Source organism: Limulus polyphemus, unplaced genomic scaffold, assembly GCF_000517525.1.
Source record: "Limulus polyphemus unplaced genomic scaffold, Limulus_polyphemus-2.1.2 Scaffold170, whole genome shotgun sequence".
Classification (NCBI taxonomy): Eukaryota; Metazoa; Arthropoda; class Merostomata; order Xiphosura; family Limulidae; genus Limulus; species Limulus polyphemus.
This window is the reverse complement of record NW_013665780.1, coordinates 222,169-228,137: the sequence shown is the minus strand read 5'-3', so window position 1 is coordinate 228,137 and position 5,969 is coordinate 222,169.

Below are 5,969 nucleotides of genomic sequence, written 5' to 3'. Positions count from 1 at the left end.
CAAGCTACTACCAGTACAAGGAAATAATATTTTAATCCATGTCTGTTAAAACTACTACTAGTACAAGGAAATAGTATTTTAATCCATGTCTGTTAAAACTACTACCAGTACAAGGAAATAATATTTTAATCCATGTCCGTTAAAGCTACTACCAGTACAAGGAAATAATATTTTGATCCATGTTCTTGTTATGTTCGTTTGTTTGTTTGTTTTTTGAATTTCACGCAAGGCTACACGAGGGCTATCTGCGCTAGCCGTCCCTAATTTAGCAGTGTAAAAAGGCAGCTAGTCATCACCACCCACCGCCAAATCTTAGGCTACTCTTTTACCAACGAATAGTGAGATTGACCGTCACATTATAACGCCCCCACGGCTGAAAGAGCGAGCATGTTTGGTGTGACGGGTATTTGAACCCGCGACGGACAGATTGCGAGTCGATTGCCCTAATCACCTGGCCATGCCGGGCCTGGATTTTTATATAACAACTTCTAATATTTAGAAAAGCCAGTTCATTTTGGTAAAAATGCGTTCCAACAAAGGCTTTTATGTCACGTTGCTTATCAAGAGGAATATATAGATTATACTTTTATGTTAAAATAGGTTCAGAATACACACACTGACAGAGTCAGCTAGAAAATAGAAACTTATAAATGTCATGCTACCTCACATAAAAGTATAAGACTCTAATAAGACACATTATAAATGTAATGTTACCCTACATAAAAATATAAGACTCTAGTAAGACACATTATAAATGTAATGTTACCCTACATAAAAATATAAGACTCTAGTACAACACATTATAAATGTAATGCTACCCTAAATAATATTGCTGGCAACACATCATATAGTGCATCACAAAACAACGCTTTTAATATAAAATTACAACAACAAATGAATTTGATGTTAAATTGTAGAGGTTCATTTGAATGGCTGTAATAAGCCTAATTCTCTTGTGTAAAGGAATTAATTAAGATTAAATTGTAGAATTATGTGTGGAAAATCTTTTATTAGGCTCGTCGTTTCTTCCATGAATACTCTTATATAATTGACTGTGTGATAGCTGATTGGGTAATTCCAAATTCTAACTAAAAAACAAAAGCCTTAGAGATATCTTTGTTCACGTGAAATTCAATTATACTGCCCTGCAGAATGCTTGTAATAAAGTTCAATATCAAACTTGTAAGTTTATAAAAACCACCAATACACTCTCTAACCAACATGATCAAAATCACAGAGCATAAAAAAATCAACATCATGCTTAACTCAACACACGATATATGTTAAACAGCGCAAAAATTGCGCACAGCAATATGTTAGACAAACCAAGACGGCCTTTACTGAACGGTTTAATAACTACAAATCCTTTATCAAGACTAAAAATACGCTCCTTTTGCTCTACACTATCTACTCCATCAATGACATTATTCTCACTGGTATTGAGACTGGGTTTAAATCAAAAGCTGACAGAAAAATAAATTACTGTCACCCCTTATGGTATGAACCTTGACTCCGATATCAATAATCTTCGTCCATTAACTCAAAGTGTTATTCTCTTTGTATTATGTTTTTTATGTACTCATTTTTTATTAATATTTCACTCTGCTCTGTTGATTAATTTCGCAATTGTTCTGAACATTACTTCTTGAACAGACACTTTTAAGCTGTTTCGATTTCTAAGCTGCTCCTTCTCTTCATTTCCCATCACTTACACGTCACACACGTGCACATGCACACGTTATTTCACAATTTAGGTCATAATTTTAGAACTGCGTGGCTTCTCACTTCTGATATCAACTATTATATAACTGATCAACATATTTATAAGGGACATTTGCCGTTCACCCCTGATGGAGTAAAGTGCATTTTCCCGAAAGCGCTGGTTAATGGGTTTCTTACCTGCTTCTGTTCATCTTTTGTGCTTTTGAATATCACGAGAACTATTCGACAGTAATCCATAAAATGTGGAGAGAGTACAAACTGAACATTTGTACAGATATGTGAACTTGTGAGAAGGTTCGAAACCAGTACACAAAAATACTCATCACCATTATGTAGAAATATGCAAGTCCGTCACTTAAAACAGTCCCAGCATGGCCAAGTGGTTAGGGCGCTCGACTCGCAATCTGAGGGTCGCGGGTTCGAATCTCCGTCACAACAAACGTGCTCGCCCTTTTAGCCGTGGGGGCGATATAATGTGACGGTCAATCCCACTATTCGTTGGTAAAAGAGTAGTCCAAGAGTTGGCGGTGGGTAGTGATGACTAGCTGCATTTCCTCTAGTCTTACACCGCTAAATTAGGGATGGCTAGTGCAGATAGCCCTCGTGTAGCTTTGCGTGAAAATCAAATGAAACAAACCGCCACTTAAATCTGTTGCTAGATACATTCAGAAACGTTTTCTTATTGTGTTATGCTGACTATTATTTGAGAGTGAAGAAACAACAACAACACAATAAACGAAATATTTTATGAGTTGATATTTTTGCATATTATTTACATATTTAGTGTTTTTAGAAATTCAAAGTCAGAATCTGCACTATTTTGTGTAAACGGTTCAGTATCTGCATTTCTTACAAGAACAAACATTTTTTTGCTGAGTATGGTTGGAGTTAAATGTAGATTAATTATATCATAATAAAACATTTCAAGAGTAAGACAAGCAAGACAGAAATATTTTCTTTTTGTTGCTCTACTATTTCATTCCGATGCAAAAAACTTTGACGACAAACCTTGATTGTTTTACGGTACATTTTGTTCAAAAGTTGTTTGTGCTGATATTAGCTGAAAGAACAAAAACATGCAACTCAATATTATTCAATATCGTCCGAGTAAAGAATGCTATGTTCTTTTTATAGCTCGCTGATGTCGCTATGTATTTGTGAATCTCACAAACTTCAGTGCATTGTATCATTTATGATAAATCAATGACACCTCCAACTAAAAAAGGTTATTTTTCGTTCTTTCAGACATATGTCTGATAGCATATTTTCCAGCAGCAATCGTAGAGCCAGAACTATGGTGAAACACTTTCCATATGAGTGCAGTGGGAAAAAAATAATGAAAGTGTAGAAATGTGTGCACCAAAAAGTGAGGAAACAAGGTAGCAATGGGCATGGTGTAATATAAGTTACTTTATACAACCTTACAAGGAAGCGTGTCCAACATCCTGTTCATACCTACTTCGTTTTTTTTCTATCTTGTGTACAATACGCCAGGTGGACTAAACTTATCATACAACGACTAGAGATTTCTGTGAATCGAATTGTTGGAAGCAATACATGTACTGTAGATTCTGTTCATACGACACTAGAAGAATCAGATATTACAACTTGTCCCTTCTTTTGCTATTGCATGAGAAGGCAACAAGATTTTGCACTTTAGCTATATAGATGGACTAAAATACAAAGAGGTTTTTATATATCGACGTCATGGATTTGTTACTGTCATAAAAAGTAGAAGAATCATAGACACACTTTTGTATGTACCCATAAGTTGTATAATATCAGAAAAACGAAGTAGACATGGACCGGATGTTGGACACGCCCCATTGTGAGGTTGTATAGAGAAAGTTTTATTACACCATGCCCATTCCTACACTTTCACTTTTTTAAATATTTTTTCACTTGTTCATGCACTTTTTCGAACAAGGTGACATGATCTCATGCATCAGTCATTCATTTGTGTTGATATCCTGTATGTATACCGTTAATATACCATGATATTATTGTATGTGTAACTAATGGTGTTAGTGTAGGCGTGGGTTGGCCCTGCGGTAAATGTGTGGATTTTGGAGATGGCGAGCTGGATTTGAATCGATGTAATAACACCTAATATTCCCTGCATTTAAAGTGGGGGTATGTTATAAGTGTGACAGTCAATCATTTATTGTGGATGGTGGGATGTAGCATGCTATTGACTGGTTGATTCTCTTTCGTTCAGTAGTAAAAAATTAGGAACGGTGGCATGGCGGATAGTGCTAGTTAGGCTTTGTACATATATATATGTATTTAGACAAATGTATGTGGTGTTTGAATTTTTCTTTCTTAAAAAACCTGTATATCTTATGTTTTTCAAGGAAACAATTTTTTCGTTAGTACGAAATTATGTTATCTTAATAACGTATGATTTGTAAATATAAAACAAAAATATGTAAACTTGGGGATCCATATCCGACTAAGGTTAAATTCTTTACACCTTGACAGTAATAAATGTTTGATATATTCTAGGGCTTTTTGTTTACTGTCATTGTTAAAAAAATTATCCGACTATGGTTAAAAGGTTAAATTCTTTACACCTTGACAGTTATAAATGTTTGATATATTCTAGGGCTTTTTGTTTACTGTCATTGTTGAAAAAAAGCAGAGTGGGGGTTCAGTTTTGATTAAGTTCGAGATACGGAATTGACAAAACAAAAACTTAGTGCTTGGTGGCAGATCCGACCTAACTGGTTTCATGTTATGAAAGCTGACATCCACGTCTAATATGTTGAAACAAAGCTAGGTATATTTCATGGCAGCTTCAAGTCAGTCTGATGTTAATGATTAAGATTAAAAAAAACATACGTTCACGTCTTCTTATCAGACTAATCCTTATAGCTCGTGGGAACAATATTTTAATCGCAACAAAAAAGATTCTCGGTCCTCTTAAGACGCCATGTAGACGCTACTGTGCAAGATCTTATTTACATAAGAAACGACACCACTTTTGAACTGTAAGCACTTGTATCTCTTTACCGTGAACGTTTCTTTACACTACTTATCTTTCTAAATTAAACTCATTTCATAACATTTATTTTATAAAACTAAGACCAGTCAGAATGGTCTATAAGGTACATCTTCAGTCATATTAAACCACATAATATAGAGGCAGATCATCAGTCATACTAAATCAAATAATATAGAGGCAGATCTTCAGTCATACTTAATCAAATAAGATAGAGGCAGATCTTCAGTCATACTTAAGGAAATAATATAGAGGCAGATCTTCAGTCATACTTAAGGAAATAATATAGAGGCAGATCATCAGTCATACTAAATCAAATAATATAGAGGCAGATCTTCAGTCATACTTAATCAAATAAGATATATTTCACGTGCACTATTTCCAAGTCAAAACAGCATTTTAGGCTTTACATCCTGTCAGAAGTCCTTGCGTACTTGGGTGTAAAAATTAAGTTATTTTGAGGCTGAACCTCCACGAATTATCTCGTGTCACAGTACGTAACATGACAACCACATGTAACTAAACAGGTTGTGTGGTGTAAGGAACAAGTTTCCACATACTAGCCTTCGTAATCGAAGATCAAACTGATCGATAAAATGTATACATTACAGCAAATTAAATCGTGGATAAAAAATAATCTAAGCAAGTTCTACAACAACAGTAGATAATGTATCTAGGTATCAACTCTCGTCTCTACAACAACAGTAGATAATGTATCTAGGTATCAACTCTCTACAACAACAGTAAATAATGTATCTATCTACAACAACAGTAGATAATGTATCTAGGTATCAACTCTCGTCTCTACAACAACAGTAGATAATGTATCTAGGTATCAACTCTCTACAACAACAGTAAATAATGTATCTAGTATCTAGGTATCAACTCTTACAACAACAGTAAATAATGTATCTAGGTATCAACTCTTGTCTGTACAACAACAGTAGATAATGTATCTAGGTATCAACTCTCTACAACAACAGTAGATAATGTATCTAGGCATCAACTCTTGTCTGTACAACAACAGTAAATAATGTATCTAGGCATCAACTCTCGCCTCTACAACAACAGTAGATAATGTATCTAGGTATCAACTCTTGTCTGTACAACAACAGTAGATAATGTATCTAGATATCAACTCTCGCCTCTACAACAACAGTAGATAATGTATCTAGGTATCAACTCTTGTCTGTACAACAACAGTAGATAATGTATCTAGATATCAACTCTCGTCTCTACAACAACA